The 24,660-nt window shown below is 42.4% G+C and overlaps 1 protein-coding gene across 3 annotated transcripts in view; it reads right to left on the reverse strand.

The window, feature by feature from the left end:
• Positions 1–20,438, reverse strand: part of GRIN2B (glutamate ionotropic receptor NMDA type subunit 2B) — a 552,939-nt gene extending 532,501 nt beyond the window's left edge. For all 3 annotated transcript variants that reach the window (XM_072127541.1, XM_072127539.1, XM_072127540.1), the window contains exon 1: positions 20,211–20,438. The gene's annotated coding sequence lies outside the window, so the exon portion shown is untranslated. The remainder of the gene's footprint in view (positions 1–20,210) is intronic.
• Positions 20,439–24,660: the final 4,222 nt, after the last annotated feature.

The following is a 24,660-nucleotide window of genomic DNA, read 5'->3' on the forward strand; positions in this document are numbered from 1 at the left end:
ATGGAAAAACATGAGGAAGGGATTTATTATTATGATATACTTCCTATAAGTTGTCCTATACAATAGATTCCATAATATGTGGACTCTCTGGGCAAATAAGGCACACTTCTCACTACATTTTCTGTAGTCAGATGTAGTCTCAATACACCATCTCCCATGGAATTTTTTTACATGCTTTTAGGAACAGCAGAATCAAATCAAGTTGAGTAGACGGGGCATTGCCAAAATTCTCGAGAACATTGAGCCACATGTAATGGTTTGAGATTTGTCACCACATTTTTAACATGCTTCAATAAAAGCTGTACTTTTACTTTTCATCTGCGGAAGTGCTGGAGAACATAGGTTTCTTCTTTTTTGCATCTATTACACTGCTACCAATGTGAGTCATATTGCCCCCTCTCTGTTCACCCTCAATCCAGTCTAGGATCACATATGGATGTGGTGAGATGACTATTATATATGATTTCGTAAAATATTACAACATTGTCGGTCGCAAGTTACTATGTGAGTCATATTGCCCCCTCTCTGTTCACCCTCAATCTAGTCTAGGATCACATATGGATGTGGTGAGATGACTATTATATATGATTTCGTAAAATATTACAACATTGTCGGTCGCAAGTTACTACCCCACACACACCAAAACTGCCCTAAACAATGGTATCAAGTCAGAGATGTAAAAAAGTGGGAACAAAGCCAATTTCTGGTAACAAAAGTTGAGGTCTAGCAGTTTATACACTCAGGAAATAAAAACCAAAAACTGCTAACTCTCCTTCAGACTCTGCTGAGAAGAAGGTGAGCAAGCACCATTTAGGGTCTTGACACTTTCCTCTTCTCAACTCAGCACTGCCAACAGGAATATTTTAACTCCCAAAAAAATGTAAATGACAGTAATGACAATAATCTTTACAACCATAAAAATCCAGAAGAAATTATACCGAATTCTGAGACTTTCTATCATCTTTTTAATTAGTAAAATATGTGAAGCGTTATCCTTCAACTACCTCTAAATCAAAAGACTCATAAAACATGTAACTAATAGACTCAGAAACAAGGTATGCTCCTAACATTTTTACACCATTAACAAATGTTATAAATAGAATTTGCCCCTCACTGTGAATATCTCCTTCCTTATTTGGCAGTCTCAATTTATGAGTTCACTAACAATAATTTGTTTATTGTATATTATGGTTCATTATTAGTCCAGTGTGAGAACCCAGCCTGCCGGGAATTTCAAGTGATGTGCTAAATGAATACACTTTCATGACTAACTGCTGAGTACACATATGCTAAATAAACACAATGCTTAGCACCCAAGAGCTAAATGAACATTGGAGTCTGCTTGGAGTATTCTTAGTTACACAAAGACATATTGAAAAAAAAATAATAATTATGTTTAAAGAGGACCTGTCACCCATAATAAAAGGCACTAGGAGCTGCTTGCTAACCAGCTTACTAACCAGCTCCTAGTGCTACCCCAGATATAGCAGTGCTGCATTGCTAGCTTTATCGGAACCCTCGAATAAAGCTAGCAGACTCTGCCGTGCAGTACAATAGAAATGTTGGACCACGCTCAAAGCGGTCCGGTGTATTCATGAGGGGGCGGGTGTAGGGCGTGGTGACTGCTGCATGAAGCCTGGCAGTCACCGCCGGCCTATGGAGTGGGAAGAACGGCTCAAACCAGTCTGGCGCATTCATGAGGGGGGGCGGTCCAAGGCACAGCTTCTTCCATGAACCGTCCCTCCCACTCCATAGGCCGGCGGTCACTGCCAGGCTTCATGCGGCAGTCACGGCTTCCTAGTCCCGCCCTCATGAATACGCCTGACTGCTTTGAGCGTGGTCCAGCATTCCTATTGTACTGCGTGGCAGTGTCTGCTACACTGCTACATCTGGGGTAGCACTAGGAGTTGATTGCCTTTTTTATGGTTGACAGGTCCTCTTTAATTCTTAACATTAGTAATTTATAACCAATTACGTTTATTTTTCCCTCAGTTCCGCACAATTCCTGTTAAAACACATGTTTTAATAAAAAAAATTTTTTAAAAAAAATCAATCTTTTGCCAAATGACTCCAAACAGTAATACCTTACATCACAAAAATAACACCAGTAACACATTGCCGCTAGATAATCCAGTGGGATGGCCTTGCTCTATCATGACAATGGGCCTCGATGGTCTAGCATACAAAAGCCGCAGAGCTTACTTTGAAGCCATGGTCTATGCTTATTTAGGTTCTCAAATAAGCTCCCATTAGAGATATGTTCTGCATGATGGTAACTGAGGCCTCTTTCACACTTGCGTTTTTTAACACACATATTCTGTGTATGCTTTTGATGCACAGAACTTGCATTACACTACGACCCATGGTAATCAATGTTTTTTTTCAGACTTGCATTCTTTTTCACTCACACACGCAAGTTTTTTTAAACGCGTATTTAAATCTCAACATGCTCTACTTTTGTAAGTCATGCACGGGAAAAACGCACCTTACAAGTCTATGGAGGCGCACATGCGTGAGTCGCGTCTCAGTACTGACTCTGCACCGGAACCTTCCCTGTCCAGCGTACACTGCGCGTACGCCCGTCTCCCAGCCTCAGGAACTACACGATTGGCTGGCATAGGTAGCGCGCCCTTTTTAAACCCCTGCACGGATTCAGTCAGGACAACCCACTGGCATCACACTGCCTCCTACGGCTGCAAGCATTACCTGGCTTTATTCCACTCCCTTGTTACCCCTACGGCATTAAGGTAAGGCCTTTTTCCATACAAACTGAACTGATACATGTATAGTACTACAAGTCTAGGCTGATCAGATCTCATTGGGGTTAACACGGCAACTATTCACTGTCTCTAATAGGGCGTTTATTGAAGAACCCAGCGTTCCCCTGATGAGCCCAATAGGGCGAAACAAGCATTGTTGGGATTTGGGTTTCTTTTTCTATTCTATGACACATTTGCGACCCTCATTTGTGACAGTATACGACGCCAATAGGCTTCAAGAACTTGTATATATCTGCTGAATAGGTCTGTAATAGGGCCAGTTTCTGCAGGGACAGGTTCCAGTCGGGACTTTGATCACATAGGACCATAGTCCCGAGGCTAGGTCATCAGGGTGCAATAGTCTATGTCCTAAATAGGGCTTGTATAGGGATTTTTTTACATGACTGTTTGGTCAGTAAGACCCGAGCCCAGATGGACTAATATCTATCAGTCACCCTTCTCTCTCCTAAACTCTAAAGTACTCTGCTTGGATCTTTACCTTTCTCACCTAAGACCCTATTTGACTACTTTGGACAGTCACAAAGACCAAGGTGAATTCTTTTGGGTATTTCCTTTAGGAGCCTTATAGAGTTACCTGACCTCTGATCCTTGAGATATACGAATAATGAACAAGGTGAGCCCTTGATATTATATTTACGTCACTATACCATCACGACCATTATTTGACTCTCATGCAATCAATTTTCTTTTCACAGACTGACTACCAGTGCAGAGGCCAAGTTCGCACCATTAAAAATTCTCTGAGCTTCATTTTTTCTGTTTAAATCAACGAATAAAAGAAAGCACATTTTTAAATCACTGATTGTAATTTGTTTTTCACTTTCTAGAAGTGATTTCTTTGGGTCCTCACCTATTTGAGATCGACCCACCCCCTCCGGGGTTTATTGTATTTTTAAGTCTATGGAGATGCATCAAAAACGCATCACACTCTGAGACACATGCAAGTCCAATGCAAGTGCAATTGCCATAGAAAAGATAGAGCTCAGTCCTTTTCACGCGCGTTATTGACACGCATTGAAATTGCATTGAAAATGCACGTGAAAAACTGAGACACTAAACAAACTCTGACTGAAAACTGATTGAACTCTGATGCAAAATGTCAGTTTTTCACTGACCAAATCCTGATCGCACCCTGATCAGACTCTGACGTGATCTGCAACGCAAGTGTGAAAGGGGCCTAAATGTGTGATGCATAAAAGTCAATTTGCACATGTTTTGTATAGATGCAAGTCATTCTGCTGACAGGGTGCAACTGTAGCTGACATGGACTTCAGTTCTGAGTTTTGCATGGATTTATCCGCCAGGTGCATGAACCAACAACTGGGCATAGATAGTGCAGCTTCTACTCCTACCCGCGTAGTCCAGACCGATAACACACAAGATGCAAACAGCTGTCCGCTCCTAGTAAGACTTTTCACTCTGCCAACAGATGTATGCTGTCCACAATTAAGCTTTCGTTAAAAATTAACTAAAGCTCAAGAAGATTTTACATAGATAAAATATATATTCTATATAAAGTGATAAGTGGTGCACGCTGCACATTCTCTATTTGATGGCTGTCACTGTAAGATTCTTAAATCATCACTTATTCTTGAGAAGAATGGAAAGTTACCTGTAACATCATTACAAAGTCTAACAGAACTCAACAAGAAAGCTTGTTAGTTATTTGACTGCTGACTTTGAAGTCTATATGGAGAATTGCTTCAGCTCTTTAATCCTTTTTAACTGTAAGTGGGGCTACTTTCATACATTCTGCATAAACATATCCAGCTCTGTGTTCATCATATTTGTCTGCATATTTTTAGCCTTCATGTTCTAGACCATACTATCTACTTGATGCAGGGCTTACTTCTTTTATAACACCTTTTATAACATATAATGGCCGTCTATCACACACAAAACGTATCATTTACTCACTACTCCCTACATTTAATCATGCATAGGGGTTTTATTGCTTGTTAAATAGCTTTGTTAAAGGAAATCTACCATTTTTTTTAATGCATTATACCTTGAAATACCTTGTAGCTGTACGGATGCAGAAACATATCTTGTTTATACCCTGAATTGAGTGGTTTTACCAAAAAACAATTATAAATCATGATAATGAGGCTCTGTCACTTCTGTGCCTGGCTCAGCGCTTCTCCTATGAGAACTACCCACGCCTCTGCTCTCACCTTTCCGCGATCCCATGATGGCTCTTGCAACCCGCCTACTAGGGCGCACACATTGGCTTCCGGAGATTTAAAGAGCCAATGCACCTATAATTGCCACTGGCCCGCTGCCAATTCTGATGAATTTCCAGCCCCTTCATTTGAGCCTTAGAGAAAGCTTTGTCTCACACTATTATTGCCTTCCCGTTGTGATCCCAGTTCAGTTCCTGACTACGCTCCTCTGCTGCCTGCTTTGACCTATTGCTATGTCCCTGACTCCCATCCCGTGCCGCCCCTCCTGACCTCATGCCCGTCCCTGACTACGATTCTGCCTAACGTCTGTGTATCTCACTTTGGCTGTCACCGTGGACAAAGTTGCACCTGTGGAACGACCTGGTGGTACCACACCACAGCAATTCCAACCCACTTTGTGGCGGGCTATGGGGAAAACCAGGTGGCACTTAGATTCCGGTCCAGGTGTCGGCTTACATCATTGTCGGCAGTGGTCCAGAGGGTCCATCACCCTTGGAGTCTGAAAAATTGCAATCTTGTTTACAGTTTTCCGACCTACCACATTCTCCTAATTTTCTGCAGTCTGACCTAATGGAGATTTAAATCCAGCAGTGGAGCACACATCCGGATTTACAAAGAGATTGGAGCAGTGCACTGTGGGAAGGGGATTAAAACTAACATTCAATATGCCATTCTTAATAAATTTCCACCAATGTGTCTATTGTCCTTGAGGAACATGTCTAATGGTACCATTCTGTGTTATGTACTGGGAGTCTGCAAGACTAGAGAGTAGAGAACATAATTGAGTTAGATTCTTATGTGCTATATTTTAACAGATTCACAAATATGTAATCCAAATTAAACATCCTGTTTATTTCTTAGGTTAGTATGAGCAGTACTTTTAATTAGTGATGAGCAAACCGAAACCGCACAATTTGGCTAGAATGTGGTCGATACGGCACCCATGGACCCAGAGATCGAACAAGCTTTTGGGATCTAGGTCCATGTTTAGGAAAAAGCACCAAGCAGTGACTCTGCAGTGTAATTGCAACATATCCAGATGCCACTATACACTCTAGGAAGAGGTTGCAATTTCAGGTAAGTCAGATAGCCAGGCACTTCTGAAAAACCAGCAGTTGCCCTTTTAAGGGCACTTAGTTGCATAGAGGAAGTTAAACACCTTGATTGTATTTTGTACTACGTGGCGGTACTCTGTATGCATTTTATACTACTTGGTGGTACTCTGTGTCTATTTTATACTACATGGCGGTATGCTGTATCCATTTTATACTACATGGCGGTATGCTGTATCCATTTTATACTACATGGCGGTATGCTGTATCCATTTTATACTACATGGCGATATGCTGTATGCATTTTATACTACATGGTGGCACGCTGTATGCATTTTATACTACATGGCGGCACGCTGTATGCATTTTATACTACATGGCGGTACGCTGTATGCATTTTATACTACATGGCGGTACGCTGTATGCATTTTATACTATGCGACACGCTGTATGCATTTTGCATTGCTTTATTTTTACACCAAACCAATATGATGGATCTGGTCCTGACACTCCCTGATATATTACATATATGTGCGGGGGGGGGGGGGGAGAGGCGGGCGCCTCTCAATGGCTCGCCTCAGGCAGCAGACAGGCTAGGTACACCCCTGATTGGAGGATGATTGTGTCTGTGGTGGACCGCCAGAAGAGACCCATGATGATGATAAAAGACAACTGCCAACATCTATGTCATTCCGCGATGTGTAGACAGAGGAGGGCAACTATAAGGGATTAGTGATAGAAGAAGCAAAGGGTGATGATGGGGTCCTAGACCTGATATTAGTAGAAGGCAGTAATACTTCAGGCAAAGAGGTGGTGGCTAGGAAGCTGTGGGCAGCAGGCAGCACAAGCGAAAGGGCTAAGACCCAGCAGTCAGCGTGTAGCCACATGAGTGCTATTGCCCAAACTCAGGGACACAGAAAACAAACGCCATCCCACAGTATGTCTGCATTGTGGGATTTTCTCATAGAATATAGAAGACAGAACATTTATCATTTGTTCCCTGTCTTGTTTCACAGTTTTGTTTTTAAGGGACCCTATGACTACATTTATGAGAAATTATCTTCGCACGGGTAATTTTATTTTAATAACATCTAATTGAAGAAATTATATATCAGATTAATAAAACTAAATGTTAGTCCCCAGACGAGAATACCCCTTTAAAAATCTGAGCACCTCATGTATGACCAGCCACCTGCTGAGTAAACATGTTAGAATCTGGAGTACTTTTATTATGAACCACTAATGGCCACTGTATTACTGTCATCTTGTGCAGCTCTTCTGTTTCTCACTACTGGAGGCTGCTGCATTGGCCCTTACCTAGGATGGTGGATTGATTGCATTATGGGGGTCAAATTGTTTCCTAGAAGAAAACCATGTGGCAATCCTAATATTACTTGTCCCAGTTTTCTGCTCCCTGAACGGTTTTACCCACATGTTTTATACCTCTATTACCTGCACTACTGTTACAACTCCTCAGTCCATCCTTGCGCCTGGCTCTCTACGTGTACTCTACGTACTATTATGTCACATGTCGGGAGTGATATATAGTGTGCCGTCAGTGATATATAGTGGCCCTGCCCGGCAGCACTCGTCCACGTGTCCGTGGTCAGGTGGACCTTGTCAGAAATGGCGTTGGTCAGGACACGGATGATGTTGTCTGACACGTGCTGGTGCAGGGCTGGGACGGCACATTGGGAATAGTGACGGCGGGGGACCGAATACCGAGGGGCGGCCGCCGCCATGATGTTGCGAAAGACCTCGGTCTCTACCAGCCTATAGGGCCACATCTCCAGGCTAAGTAATCTGGAGATGTGGACGTTGAGGGCTTGGGCGTGTGGGTGGGTTGCACTATACTTCCTTTTGCGCTCCAGCATCTGAGGTATGGAGAGCTGAACGCTGAGCATGGAGACATTGGTGGATGCTGTGGAGGATCGTGGAGGCGAAGATGTGGTTTTCCACGGGAGGTGTTTGGGCCGGGGCCCTGGGCAGGGGGCTGACTAGCAGAGGCAGCAGATGACATAGGGGAAGGAGCAGTGGTGTGCCCGGCCGGAGGTGAACGGGCTTGGTGCCATTGAGTGGGGTGTTTAGCATTCATATGCCTGTGCATACTGGTGGTAGTTAAGCTAGTAGTGGTGGAACCCCTGCTGATCTAGGTGTGGCACAGGTTGCACACCACAGTCCGTCGGTCATCCGGTGTTTTTTTAAAGAACCTCCAGACTTCCGAAAATCTAGCCCTCGCCACGGGAGCTTGACTACGTGAAACATTTGGCGCTGATGCACCAGCTCTGGCCCTGCCTCTCCGTCTGGCCCCACCACTGCCTCTTCCAACCTGTTCTTGTCGAGGACTCGCCTCCGTCTCAGAAGCACTGTGTTCACCCGGCCTATCAACCCAGCTTGGGTCTGTCACCTCATCATCCTTCGATCCCTCAGTCTGCTCCCCCCTCGGACATCCTGCCCTGACAACCGTGTCTCCTCATCGTCCGACACCTCTTTACACACTTCTTCCACTACGTCAACAATGTCATCATCACCCACAGACTGCGACCGGTGGAAACCCTGGGCATCGGAAAAGAGCTCAGCAGCAACCGGACAAATGGTTTGTGACTCTGGGAAGGGTACAGAAAACAGTTCCTCAGAGTACGCCGGTTCAAATGCCAAATTTTCCTGGGAGGGGGCAGACTGGGGGGAAGGAGGCTGAGGAGCTGTAGGAGTGCTGATTTCAATGACATGGGTGGACTGCGTGGAAGACTGACTAGTGGACAAATTGCTAGAAGCATTGTCCGCAATCCTCAACATCACCTGTTCGCATTGTTCTGGCCTCAACAGTGCTCTACCACGAGTCCCAGTAACTTGAGACATGAACCTAGGGAGTGTAGCTCTGCGGAATTCCCCTGCTCCCTCATCAGCAGGTGGTGTCTCACCCCGCCCAGGACCACGGCCTCTGACCCCTGCAGTAGTTGGACGCCCACGTCCACGCACTCGTCCTCTACCCCTAGCCCTCAGGTTCAACATTTTCAAAATTAAAGTGTAAACCGTAAATTTTTTGGGATTTTTTTTTTGTTTGTTTCATTTGTTTTTTTTTTTAAACAATGCTATCCTATTGTTATGGCTAGTTTCTAACCTACACTGACAGCACACAACTGGATTTTGTGCTGTGCCTAATTCAATCAAACCCCTAATAAATTGTCCCACTTAGGTGTTTGAGATGTGTGTGTCAGTAAGAGCTAAATAGAACGTTCCCAAGTCTCCCTGCAAATTCCTCACAATATGGTACTAGCTGCACTACTAGTGCCAGCAAGCCCAGCCACAAGCAAAAAAAAAAAAAAAAAATAACGCTATTCTAGTTGCAACATCCCCCACCGGGTCCTAGCCTTTTCTCGGGGCCTGGAGTCAGCCGGGGCCCGCAGTACCTGAGTGGCTGGCGGTTGCGGCCTTGGCACGCTAGTGTCACGGTGCTTGGTATGGGGACCGGAGGGCTGTCCTACAGCCTGGCAGGTCTCCAGCAGGGTGGTGTTGGCAAGAAATGATGAGGGAGATGCTGCTATAGCGGATCTCCCTGGGGCAACCCTTTGGTGTCTAGAGTATGGGTCTCTGTGTGGTGGACAGGGTGCCTGTGATGGTGACAGCCGTAGTAGCAGGGACCAGACGGAGGCAGACGTTGAACAAAAACAACTTACAGTTCTTTATTGGAACCGACAGGAACCGCAGCAACGTGCCTTAACAAAATGGTGGAGTGCCGAGATGCATTTGGAGGAAGCCACATGAGGGATCATCAGCCTGGATGCAATGGCAGGCTGGGAGATAGCTGTGTCCTAGTAGGATGCTTCAGCTTGTTCTGGGTTGCTTCAGGTATCACCCTGGAAGGTAGGATGATACCCCTTTCCTCTCACTGACTAATTCACTACACTACTGTCTCACTGCTTGGTCTGACTGGCTAGTCTTTCTGACTGAATCCTGTCAGATTCACTTCTCTGACTGAACTGACTGTTAGAAATCTCCAACCGTCACTTTTTCTCAGCTCTTGGTCATGTGGTGGTTACTCCTCCAATTATATCCCAGCTTACAATACATTAGGATAATACATGTGATTGGATGACACATTTTACATCACATCAAAGAATTAACTCCTGCCTTGCCAGGCAGGATCTACCACTGCAGAGTTCATCTGTGTTATCTAGTGTTATGTAGTGACATGCTGTGAGGCTAATCAGACCCTACACAGGCTGCAAGCTACATGGTGGGACGTATTTGCAAACCCAGCTCTGCCTTGCATCGGCGAGGGTGTTGCATAGTCCTAACAAGAGCTGTTGGGTTCTTGTAGACTCACTCCTGCCTAACAGTAACACCCTAACGCTATCCCTGCAGCAGCAGCTCTCTTCCTAACAGCATCCAGACAGAAAATGATCCAAGCAGTGCAGGCAGGGGCTAGTCTATTCCAGGGTCACCTGATCAGGCCAGCCAACCACTGCTATCGACGTGTAAGAGTACCACGTCATGCTGGGTGGAGTGCAGAGTCTCTGCAGAGTGCAGAGTCTCTGCTCTGTTTCTGGCCGCCAAAAATCACAACGGCAGGAGATGCCATTTTCTCGAGCTGGCGAAATACTCGTCCGAGCAACGAGCAGTTTCGAGTACGCTAATGCTCGAACGAGCATCAAGCTCGGACGAGTGTGTTCGCTCATCTCTATTCTTCACGCAAGAAAACATGAAGAAATCCAAACCTGACAGCTTAATACATTACAACTGAAGTTTACAATTATAGGGCTTACGTTTAAAACAGGATTTTATTCGTTTTGATGATTACCACTGTTAGAAAATAATAGCATAAAATATGGTATTTTGAAGATTTGAAAGAAATAAAAGAATGATACATATATTTTTTTGATAAGAAAAATATAATGAAAGTTAAAAATAATTGGAACCAATATGTTGATTCTACATTAAATAAAGAATGGAATAAAATTGGTATTAAATATGTAACGATCTGATGCAACCTGTTCCAAATTCTGATTCCTAGATTGTTTTTTAACCCCCATCTTCTGTATATACTTGGAGACAGTTTTATTGTTCTAACTGAATTGTTAAATGGGTTTTCTTGGGAGGGGGGAGGTTTGTTCAAAAAGAAACCCTAAGGGTGAAGACACACATGGCGTTTTTGGGCCGTTTTTACTAAGTGCGTTTTCAGATCGTTAAAAACGCATGTGTTTTTGTCCGTTTTTCATTGCGCAATTTCGGAAAAACTGACAAAAAAGCATGCGTTTTCAAAAAACGCATGCGTTTTTTAACGCATGCGTTTTTAACAATCTGAAAACGCACTTAGTAAAAACGGCCTAAAAACGCCATGTGTGTCTTCACCCTTAGGGTGCGGTCACACGTCGCGTTTACTGCATGCTAAAACTGAAGGTAGATTTGCCTAATTAACCTCTTAACGCTCAGCGTCCGATATATCGGACGCTGAGCTCAGTGACTTAGCGCTCAGCGTCCGATATATCGGACGCTGAGCCGATGCCGGTTCAGCTCAAGATTTGAGCCGAACCGGCATCGAGAAACACGGGGTGCCGGCTGTGACTGATAGCCGGCACCCCAGTGTAACACCCGCGATCGGAGTTGTCTCTGATCGCGGGTGATTAACCCGTTAAATGCCGCGGTCATCGCGGCATCTAACATGCATCTGGGGTGTCTTTCCCCCACGATCGCCCCCCCCGAATCATTTTCGGGGGGCACCGATCATTGCTACGGTATCACTGGGGTCCGATCTGGACCCCAGTGTTACCTGCAGGAACTGCCGGTAAGATGGCATCTGTGACGTCATCTTACTGGCAGTGTGCCACCCTATGCAAGTGCATAGGCTGACACTGATAATGCCCTGCAATACATAAGTATTGCAGGATATTATTATGAACAAGCAATCAGATGATTGCTTGTTCATTTCCCATGGTGGAAAAACTGAAAAAGTAAAAAAAAAAAATTATTCAATAAAAAAATAAAGTAATAAATCACCAAAAATGCCCAAAAGCCCCAAAACATATAAAGAGACATATAACTAAAAAAAAGTCTAAATCATAACACAAACCCCACATATATAGTATCACCGCGTCCGTAACAACCCGTAGAATAAAAATAAATAATTATTGAACCCGCACGATGAACGCCGTAAAAGAAAACTGTTATAAACCCTCCAAAAATTATGATTTTTACCTATTCAATCCCACAAAAAATGCTATAAAAAGTGATCAAAAAAACATATTTACTCTAGAATGATACTGGTGCAAAGTACAATGTGTCCCGCAAAAAACAAGCCATCAACCAGCTCCGTAGCCAAAAACGTAACAAAGTTATGCCACTTGGAAGATGGCAATACAAAAATGATAGATTTTTCCCCACAATAGGGTTTTATTTTACAAATTTAGTAAAACGCAAGAAAATATATTCGTGTCTGGTATCGCCGTAATCGTATCGACCCATAGAATGAAGATAATATGATTATTAGTCTATACGGTGAACACCACAAAAAAAAAAAAAGTAAAAAAACCAGTAGAGAATTTATGCTTTTCTACTCCTGCTCTCAAAAAGAAGTTCCTAAATTTTCAACAATAGGTGATACCAACCCCAAAATGGTAACATTGGAAAAAGCATCTCATCCCGCAAAAAAAATGCTGTCACATGGCCCTAATAGCGCAAAAGTGAAAATTTTACAGCCTTCAAAAGAGGCCAATGAGGAAAGTAAAATCCTGGCAGCTGCAGGGTGCTCCTTCCCTTCTGCGCCTCACTGTGTGCCCATAAAACAAGTCACGGCCACATGTGGGGCGTCTCTGCACTCGGGAGAAATTGTAGAACAAATTGTATGGTGGGTTTTGTATTTTTATCTTTTGGAAATGTGTAAATTTTAGGGCTAAATGAACGTATAACCGGCACAATTTGACTATTCTAAATTTCGCCTCCATTTTGATGTAATTACTATGACGATCTAAAGGGGTTAACAATCTTCGTAAAATCTGTTTCTGATAGCTTGAGGGGTGCAGATTTGAAAATGGGTTGGTTATATAGGGGGGTTTTGATGCTAAATATGTAAATTTCATTCAAAACTGTATTTATCCCCAAAATAGTCAATTCTGAAAATCCGGAAAAGCGCTATTCGATTTGTAAGCCGCGTGACATCAAAATAAATTATCCAGACATTTCAAAAATGGTGAAAATGTAAAGTAGACATATGGAAAATGTTATTCAGCAATTTATTTAGGTGGTAAATCTATCTGCCTGAAAACGCAATGATTTAAAATTTCAAAAATGGCAAATTTTTCAGAAAATTCATCATATTTTCTTTTTTTTTGTAAATAAACGCAAAACTTATCAGCCAAAATTTACCACTAAAATGAAGTACAACACGTGGGTAAAAAACAATCTCAGAATCGCTTTGATAAGTAACAGTGTTCAAAAGTTATAACCATATAAAGCAACGCATGTCAGAATCCAAAAAATGGGACTGAGCCTTAAGCTGTAAAATGGCTGCGTCCTTAAGGGGTTAAACAGCTGTTAACACTCGTGTTTACAAAACACATGTGTTAACTGCGATGTTAACACATGTCTTAACAATGTGTTAACAACTGCACGTGTTAATCGCTATGTTAACACAGGTGTTAACAATGTGTTAACACTTGCATTTTGTAAATGCAAGCGTTAACAGCTGTTTAAATAGGCAAATCTCCCTTCAGCTGTAGCAATGTGTTTTTAAACACATGCAGTAAACGCGACGTGTGACCGCACCCTTACTTTTAAGGCGGATTCATACTGCTTTAGTAGCAGTTTTTCAATCTCTGGTGCCTAGGTCAGGTTCATTCTTCATATAATGGCTGTGCAAATGCCTGGTCTCAGCTGCCACATCCAAATAAAGCACATGTGACCACTGAGGGCAATAAGACCAGTAGATATGGAGAACAAGAGATGGTGCTGGAATTATGGGGCAGCTACAGAGGTTTTTTTTTTCTCATTATGCAACAGAAGAAATCAGTGGCGTAACAACAACCGCTATGGCTGCTACGGGCCCGGTGGCACAGGGGCCTGGGATGAACAGCTAAGCCGAAATTTATAAACGCTATGGTGATGGGACCACCCTTTTACAGTAATACGGCCCTAGTGCCGTCCCACTGTCCCTGTCCAGCAACCTCATTTGCGGCCACTCAACCCGTACACTTAATTTGCTGCTGACCGCCCTCATGTCTCCAAAAGCGGTCTGTTCTATCTGCTGAAGCCGGGCTCATCTACTCCATGCACGGTCACATGGTCTATTACTTCTGTGGCGGCCTGGCCAGTCTACTACTTCCGTGGCTTCTTAGGCCCACATGATGCCACAACCATATAGCAGCCCGAAGACACAGCCACCCACTGCCATGATGCCAGAGCCAGCCAGGAGCCGATCTGCAATAAATGCAAGCAAGTTCCTATATATGAATTTATAGTTGGATGTATGTGTGTATGTGCTGTACACTATATGCTGTATGTATGTGTGTATGTGCTGTATGTATGTGTGTATATGCTGTATATACCGTATGGCACATAGCTGTGAGATGTAGCAGAAGCCAACAGTATAATGGTCTATCAGCCTCTGTGTAATAGCATCTCATCTGTTTCATCTCTCTATGTGTCAGTGTGTTAGTACAATGTCAGAAACCAGATGAAAGTGCACATACACCTTGTACCCTGATAATCTAACCACACTGTCACCACAATATTTTATCTGTATTTTCTATTTCACTATGATTACAGTGATAGTTCATTCATTATAGTTTTTCTTATCTTTGCTCAGTTTAACATTGGGTCCTGCAATCTTCTTCTGATGCACGACATGGAAAGGCGGCGCTTCATAAGAAGTACCCTTATTGGCCGCCGTATAAACCCGATACGGCGATCATTAAGGGCGCGGTCCCACGGTGCGTTTGCAAACGCAGACGCAGACCAAACCACGCCCACCGGGGCGGTCCGCGGTCCGATCGCATCGGCGTTTCTCTATGTTTCTATGGAAAACGCCGATGCGATCGGACCGCGGACCGCCCCGGTGGGCGTGGTTTGGTCTGCGTCTGCGTTTGCAAACGCACCGTGGGACCGCGCCCTAAGTGGTTAATAATGGTCTCCCTCTTCGATTTCATGTAAAAGTGCCAATAATTGAGATCATGTATAAAGAAGAAGCATTCTGGAAAATGATTTAGTACATTTTATGTCAGTATACTAACATGTGCTATTGGTATACTGCTTCCCAGAAAACTGTTTTGGTTACCATATGAAGGCTAGTCCCATTGAAAAGGGTCTGCAGCACAGAAATTCCACAGCAAACATGAAATGGGCTACCCACAAGACACAGATCCACAATATGTTTACCTGGAACCCTAATCCTGCTCTGCCATATAAGGCTTCAGCTTCAGGCTAGTAATAGATATTTTGATATAAACTGCACAATTAAATTAAGAATAGGCCCACGCACATGTTCCTGATGAAAAGATGAATTTACTGAATTTCTGTAGAGCTCTGCTTGAAGGAAACAGATCACATTATAAAAGTAATGCCATCTACAGGTATCATAATATAGAGCAGGACAAGCTGAGCACATTTCTGTATACTGTAGATTTTGTAACTCTTATTTTAACTCTTGGCACATTCTAGGCTTAATATTCACGAGGAGGTGCTATGTAGGGATCATCGTTCTATAGTTCTCCAGTGGCATTAAATCTGACCATGGTCATACTGGTGCACCTTTGTGACCACAGAGATTTCTGTCCACTAAGGCCCCTTCCACACTTGCGTTGGAGATCACGTCAGAGTTTGATCAGGGTGCGATCAGGGTTTGGTCAGTGAAAAACGCACATTTTGCATCAGAGTTCAATCAGTTTTCAGTCAGAGTTTGTTCAGTGTCTCAGTTTCACGCGCGTTTTCAATGCAATTTCAAAGGACTCAGAACTGAGGTCTATCTTTTCTATGGCAATTGCTGTGTGAAAAACGCATTGCACTTGCAATTGTCTCAGAGTGCAATGCGTTTTTGGTGCATCTCCATAGACTTGTATGATGCGTTTTTCACACGCGTTACTTGCAAAAGTAGAGCATGCTGAGATTTAAACGCGCGTTAAAAAAAAACACGCGTGTGCGCATGAAAAAAAATGCAAGTCTGAAAAGAGCCAATGGTTACAATGCAATGCAATGCAAGTTCTGCGCGTCAAAAGCATGTGCAGAAAACACGCGTGAAAAACGCAAGTGTGGAAGGGGCTTTAGAAAGTAAAGGTTTAAAATGTATACAAATAAGCCTGAGGGGCTCAGGGTTTCACTGACATCTATGGAGTCCAGGTTCATTTGCATAATCTAGAAAACCTTTTTTTTGTAACATGGTCCTAAGAAGCTAAAAGTTTACACTCATCCTGGTGGTAGATGTCCTTTAAAAGAAATTATTATTATTTAAAGAGACTTTGTCATTGGTGGCCAGTTGATTGTGATTTTGTCCCTTGTCCCTGTAACACAGTTAAGCAGCATATATCCAAACCAGAGGATCTGAGCTGCACAGAATAATATCTGCTGTTATGTGCAGACTTGGTTGTAGAATGTACAATGGACATCTAACAGCACAGGAAGATAGAAAGAGCGGGTATTTCATAAGACGGTGATGTCCACAATGTTCAGAATGGCTCAAAAAAACTCAGATGGTGAGCAGAAACTATCATTTTATTGGCAATTGCAAGCTTAAAGGTCATCCACCACCAGGATGAGAGACTCTATGCAAATCAGCCTGAGGGGGTCCTGGCTCCATTAACACCTATGGCATCACCCTGGTGGTAGAAACACGAGTTTCAACATGTTTCACACCATTACTGCGGTTACTTTATCAGGTCAATATTAAAGCCATGTACATTCCCCTGGGAGCAATTGTGAATGCCTTAATATTGACCTGATGAAGGACCCACCATAGTCTCCAATAAAAGGATATAATTTCTGATCACCATCAGTCAGTTTGCACAATTTTCACAATGTCCTCCTTTTTCGGATCTATCATGGACATCATTGTTCTATGAAATACTCCTGGTTTCTACATTACTATACCCAGGATGGGTTCGACACCCTTGGGATAGGACTTGACTGCAATACTAACTACTAACTAACCTACTTACTCTCTTAAAATTTATTACATTGTTAAGGGTAGCCTTGACCTAGGAAGCACTACTGTTTACCTGCTTTCTTTCTTTTCTGAGCAATTGCATAGGAAGATAGAGACAGTGGTCAGAGACAGTGGGGCAGATTTATCAAGCTGTCTGAAAGTCAGAATATTTCTAGTTGCCCATGGCAACCAATCCCAGCTCAGCTTTCATTTCACCAGTGCTCATGCATATTTTAAACGGGAGCTGTGATTGGTTGCCATGGGCAACTAGAAATATTCTGACTTTCAGACAGCTTGATAAATCTGCCCCAATGTTGGACATGTGAGGACATCAAGGTGGGGAGATCTGTGCTCTAACTGGAAACTATTTGGTGGCATAAACAATGGCTCCAATGATATAGTAGCATAGGAGAACCACTGTAGTGCTTCAAGAAATAGATTTAACCAATGTAGCCACAGGAAAGTGCTTGTATTTTTGGATGAAGCGTCTCAGTCACTGGAAGATGAGGACTATTGGGACCACCCAATACTCTGTGCACTGTACAGGGGAGCTGGAAACATGGCTGGCTTTGTACAAAAGTGGACACACTATGAACCAAAAATGTGCCTCGGTGTCATGATTTTTTGGCATAATAAAAGCAAACAAATTTTGAGGAAGTACCCCCAGTGCCCTCAGTAAAACTACAACCCTGAAATATAGCAGTGGAGTATCATAGTTTATATGGTTGAAAAAACAAACATGTCCATGTTCAACCAAGGAAGGGAAGGGCCCGGTTGTCATTTTTATTCATCCGATTTTATCTGTATGTATTTTATCCTGATTATAATATTAAATTGAGTCACGATTGAGCTTTACGTAATAGCCGTGATTCCTTCGGCTGCGCCAGAAGAAGTCCCTATTTTTTATCTGTTATCCATTGAGGAAATTACACTCCACATCTTTTGGATCCACCTATGCATTTTCTACAACCCCGAGGAGAGCAAATCACCCACAGGCAGGGACGGGGCAGCACCCAAAAACGTGATCTGATGTTGTTGTGCCTGATTGCACAACCACTAAAGGTGAGCGGAATACACATATGAATTCATATACACTCAAAAGAAATCACTTTTTTTGCACTAGGCAGAGCCTGTTGTTTTTTCTCTCCCCTGTCTTGTCTTAAGACAGATAACAGGTTGAGAGCACAATAATCTTGCATGAAGGAAGTACAAAGTAAGCTTAATTAGGGAAAAAGTAGAGTAAATTAGGAGAACAGGAACTGAAAACTGGAATTTCAGTGAATTTAGTTAAGGCTTAGCACAGAAGCAATCCATAGAGCTACATAGTTCAGTTAGAAGAGCTGCTGCCTGAAACGCAAAAGTCTCTGGGTCCTGACACCTATAGTCAAAAAACAGAAAGAGTGGTCACAGAGCTATTCTGGCATACATAAGAGTACCTCAGACTCTTTTCTAATTTCAGAGAGGCATGTAGAAATGCTGACCTCCTTCTTAAATTTTCACACTAGTAGCTGGGCTTTTTAATAATTATAGGTAGCAACATCAATACGTGATGCTACCATCGAATAATGTCCAGGTTGTCCCCATGTTTGCAGGCTCACAAAAATAAAAAAACAAGGCTGTCTAATGAAGGCAAATGTATTCCATCCTTGTGCCAACCAGGTTTCATTGACTTCTATAGGGCTGGACTAGCCACAAACATAGGCAAAAATAGGACCTTCTCAGGGTGTTTCCTCTGTGGCACTAGGCTCAGTCATGGGGCTGATGAATCCTCAACTGTGTGTTTGGACCATATAAATATATGAGGATGTGAGCAAGCCGCAAAAACCAAGACTGTATCGCCTTAGGAATGGTTCTGTATACGACACTGGGCTTACACTGTTTATAGTTTTGCATGGTCCAAATTCTTCCCATCTAGGATGGATTTGCAGTAAATGGCATCCTCTACAAAAATTTATTTTGGTGTTTGCAGTCCTCATCATAAAAAATAAAACAATTTTTGGTTCAGGGATAGACAGAGTGACGTAGAACTTTGTAATCTAATCTACCAAACACAATAATTATCTGTTATGATCCCCATTGATGCCCCCCTTTACAGTGTGCCAGCCAGCTTATGAAGGTAGGGTCTGATACAGCCCGCTTGTGGAACTGATCCCAGATACTCATCTTGCCTCATACCAGATGCAACCTTGATGCCGCTGATCTATATACATATAGAAAAACCATTGTAAAAGTGGTGGCATTTTCCATGCTCACTAACATACTTATACTTATGTATACAAGCACAGTGGCACCTTTATATTCTAAATGCACATGTATAAATTGAAGAAGGTATAGATAGAAGAACATGAAAGATGAAGATACTGATTCAAAGCCGGTAGAACCTTGGACTTCGTCACCCTTCATTTTCTGGTACAACATTGTTGCTATGCCAACCAGGCCTGTCAATTTATTGCATACTATGTAAATACAGTGAAAACAGCCCAGCTGTCTGATAAACCAGGGTTAGCTACATGTTGTAGAACACGACATATTATCTTATAGCATTCTCAAGTGTTATCTTTTCACATTCCAGCATAACAGGTTACATAAAGAAAACATTTTAAAGAACTGATCACTTGTGCCAGAAAAAAATATAATAAGTAAAACAGACTTTTACATACAACCATTTGCATGATATAAGAAAATAATTATCCCATCTATCCCATAGAAATATTTCTAATTCCTCCTTTCTCTGAAATCTTCCATACAAAGTGCTAGACAAGGGAAGTAAGCCAGCCTAAGGCCATGGTTTTAAGTGGATCTTAACCTTTAGATATGTTACTTCATATATTGGAAGCTGGTAAATTACCAAGAGCTGAGCCTCTGCAATCGCCTCATATCCAAAAAAGACCAATAAAAAGTCATCAATAAGTTGAACATAACTGTCATGACTCTCTGCTGGCAGGCTTGTGAACCACACCCAGCTTTCCTTCATCTCTGGAAAGCTGGGTTGCTGGTAATTAGGATCAGAGCTGTTCTAGCTGTCAAAAGCAATTATATTGAAATAAAAAAGTCCAATACTGCTCACCCCTGAAGATCCCTGTAGCTGTGGGTCCGATCACATTTCAGGTCCGTGCCATGGAACAAGTTGCCCGGACACCAACAAAACACTGGAGAAAAATTGAAGGAATTCCGGCACTGGACTAAAAAGATCTTCAATGCTTTATTAGATTACATTAAAAGAGTGACTACATACATGCACACAAGCTGACATTTTTTGGGCAAAAAAGGCCCTTAGTCACAGCCAAGTAATATAACAATGCGATGTGTATTTAAAGAGAGAGAGGAAGTACTGGCTGTCCTGTGATTGGAAGAGGAAACTCCCACATAGTTATGGCTGTTTAACTCCTTAAGGACGCAGCCATTTTGTAGCTTAAGGCTCAGTCCCATTTTTTTGGATTCTGACTTGCGTCTCTTTATATGGTTGTAACTTTTGAAAACGATTATGAGATTTTTTTGTTTTTTCCCCATATGTTGTGCTTCATTTTAGTGGTAAATTTTGGCTGATAAGTTTTGCATTTATTTACAACCCACCATACAATTTCTTATGAAATTTCTTCCAACTAGTCCCCCCACATGTGGCCGTTACTTTTTATGGGCGCACAGCGAAGCGCAGAAGGGCAGGAGCGCTCTGCAGCTGCCAGGATTTTAGTTTCCTCATTGGCCCCTTTTGTAGTCTATAAAATTTTCGTTTTTTCGTTATAGGGGCCATGTGACGGCATGTTTTTTGCAGGACGAGATGCTTTTTCCATTGTTACCATTTTGGGGGGTATCCCCTGTTGTTGAAAATTTAGGAACTTTTTTTTGAGGTCACGAGTAGAAAAGCATCAATTGGATCAACTGGATTTTTTACTTTTCATTTTTTCGTGTTCACCGTATAGCCTAATAATCATGTTATCTTTATTCTATGGGTCGATACGATTACGGGGATACCAGACTTGAATATTTTTTCTTATGTTTTACTAAATTTGCCAAATAAAACCCTAATATGGGGGAAAATCTATCAATTTTGCATCACCGTCTTCCAAGTGGCATAACATTTTTACTTTTTTGGCTACAAAGCTGGTTGATGGCTTGTTTTTTGAGAGACGTGTTGTACTTTGCAACAGTATGATTCTGGAGTACATCTGTTTTGTTGATCACTTTCTATTGCATTTTTAGTGGGATTAAATAGGAAAAAATCATAATTTTTGGCAAGTTTTTTTAACGGCATTCATCTTGCGGGTTCAATAGTTATTTAATTTTATTCTAGGGATTGTTATGGACGCGGTGTGGGGTTTGCGTTATGATTTAGACTTTTTCGAGCGTTCTATGTCTCTTTATATGTTTTGGGGCTTATGGGCATTTTTAGTGATTTATAAACTTATTTTTTATTGAGAAACATTTTTTTTTTATTTTTTACTTGTTCCACCATGGAACATGAACAAGCAATCATCTGATTTCTTGTTCATGATAATACTCTGCAATACTGTATTGCAGGGTATTAGCAGTGTCAGCGTATGCACATGCATAGGCTGACACTGTGCCTTTAAGATGACATCACAGACGCCATCTTAAAGGCACTGCCTTCAGGCATCTCTGGGGTCCTGATTGGATTCCAGAGATGCCATAGCAATGATTGGCAGGGGCACTGACCGTGGGAGGAAAGGCCCCCGGAAGGCATGTTAAATGCAGCGGTCGCGATCGGAGACCATTCTGACCACGGGTGTTAGCCGGGGATGTCAGCAGTAGATTACCGCTGACATCCTGCGACCCCCAATGCCGGTTTGGCTCCTGTGCAGAGCTGAACCGGCATCGTCTCTGCGCAGTTGCTGTACTGTGCTGAGCGCTATTCGCAGGACTCAGTGCAGTACAGCTACGGCGCAGAGCGTTAGGGGTTAATGGAAAACACCTGTAAGGTTCTAAGCAGGGATTGCAGTGTGAATACAAACATAGACTGAAAAACACAAAACACCAAACAGTCTGATATAATAGAATGTATAATAAAACATACAAAACATGTACGTAAACAGTGCAATCAGAAAGACTTAAAGTTATGATATAAATAAAAATGTACTATATTCATAAAATATTTATTCCTCAATAAAAGTATCTGATCTATAATTTAAGCCTAGACGTTGTCTGTTTTTTAATTGAAAGATCCAAAAAGCTTCCAGACAAAGGAGATTTTTCTTCCAATCACCTCCACGTTTAGGTTTAGTAATCTGTTCAATGCTAAAAAACGAAAAATGACTAGCGTCTTCTTCATGTGTAAGTAAAAAATGTTTGAAAGCTCTTGAAATTTTACTAGGCATAGAATTATTACAGTTCCGTACATGTTCTGATTTTCCTGGTAGTGCAACCTATGTACTTCAGGTGGCATGAAGTGCATTCAATCATATGAACTACATTTGTGCTGTTACAATTAATGATGGGAATTCCGGCTCTTCTTAGTGAGCTGGATGACTAGGCTCCACTCTCTAAGAAGAGCCGTCTCTTCTGGCTCCTGAACGGTTCCCAATTAAATATATAATAGGGAGCCACAGGCTAGTCAGGCATCCCACACCACTCCACTTTTAACCCGGTATTATCAGGGTAAAGAGGTGTGGTGAGCCGTTTAGGGTAGGTGTTTAGTGACCTATCGTGTCACTGAGGTGAGCCAGCAAATGAGCCGACTCTTTGTGTCAGTTTGTTCTCGAACGACCCATCACTAGTTACATACAATTTATAAAACTTTTTATAAAACTTGTATATGTCTGTATTCACACTGCAATCAGTGTTTTAGAACCTTACAGGTGTTTACCATTAAATAGCCCTCACTTTGTAGGAGTTTCCCCACAGATTAAAGCTTTATAATGAATAGACTGCATGTGACATTATATATGTTATTTTATAAGACTGTTGGGTGTTTCATGTCCTGCAGTCTATGTTTGTATTCACACTGAAGTCCCTATTTAGAACAAAGAAATTAAGACAAAGAAAAAGACAAAGAAATAAGCAAGATAAACCATATTTACTGGATCGTATGTGTAATGGAATATAATTGGCCAGCACTGTGGGAGCCAGGTATGCACACTATGGGGCACATTTACTTACCTGTCCGACGGAGTTCAGAGTTCACAGAAAGTACATTGTCCCCCAATTTCTGGCATGAAAGCCAGTGCAGCTGCACTAAAAGCCGATCACATGCGACACAATCCCTGTCACAGCCGTGCAAATCCCGAAAACGTCGGAAGGTCTGACAAAGGTGCATCCGCGGACCCTTAGTAAATAAGCCCTGTCAGGGAATAGTGTGTTGTGTACCAATGGAAGACGCGGTGGTTTAGTGCGTGAGACTCCACCCATGGGTGTGACATAAGATTCATACCTTGCAGAGCTTGGAACCTAGCAGAATGAACCGTGATTTTACAAGATTTATAGTTTTATATAATTGCTTATTGTATTCTGACTGTATACTTTACCTTATCTAACATTTATCCTATTTTTTCCAGAGAGACCGTAGATGCTTTCCCCCTCAAGTTGGTAAGATCCCCCGCACATAGTCCTCCTACATATTCTCTACAGCAGTGATGGCGAAACTTTTGGAGATAGAGTGCCCAAACTTCAACCAAAACACACTTACATGTCGCAAAGTGCCAACATGACAATTTAAGCAGTAACTTATTGACCCCTGCTATATCACAGGTTTCAATCGTATTGGCATCCTAAATTCACCAATATAATAGAAATATGATGGAGAAATTTGGATTGTAGCTTCCTTGCACGGTCCCCTGAAAAGGAAAAATCTGGGTCCCGAGAGCAGGAGCTCCAAAAATAATCTCTCTCTATCCACACTTTCTCATTCCTCCTGTAGTCTCGACAGTCAAGGATGGCGCTAAAGATGGGCGAATTTGTTAAAATTTGTTTCGAGCCGATTCGCCAAATTTTTCGAAAAAATTCAATTTGACTCGAATCAAAGCGAATCACGTTGAAAAACAGGCATTTCTTGGCTGCAGAGAGCCTGTAGGGCAGTGGTGGCGAACCTATGGCACGGGTGCCAGAGGTGGCACTCAGAGCCCTTTCTGTGGGCACCCAGGCTTTCACCCCTACACATAGTTTGCAAGCTAAGACTCAAGGCTTTCTTCTGTGATCCAATACAGCCCAGGACGTGCCATGCTCAGCACTATTTTAAAGCAACATCATTGGCTGCCAGGACTACAGGAGGTGCAAGAAGTTGTGGATAGAGATGGGTTGTCATTGGAGCTCCTGCTCTGGGCCCCCTAATACTTCCTCTTCAGGGGACACTGGAGGGAAGCTACAATACAAATTTCTCCATCTTTCTATTGTATTGTTTAACTCAGGATGCCAATACGATTAAAACCTGTTATACAGCTGGGATCAATAAGTTACTGCTTAAATTGTCATGTTGGCACTTTGCGACATATAAGTGGGTTTCGGTTGGGCACTCTGTCTCCAAAAGGTTCGCCATCACTGCTGTAGGGTGTTGTAGAACGTTGTGC

The sequence above is a fragment of the Engystomops pustulosus genome, chromosome 10 (assembly GCF_040894005.1).
Source record: "Engystomops pustulosus chromosome 10, aEngPut4.maternal, whole genome shotgun sequence".
NCBI classification, from domain to species: Eukaryota; Metazoa; Chordata; class Amphibia; order Anura; family Leptodactylidae; genus Engystomops; species Engystomops pustulosus.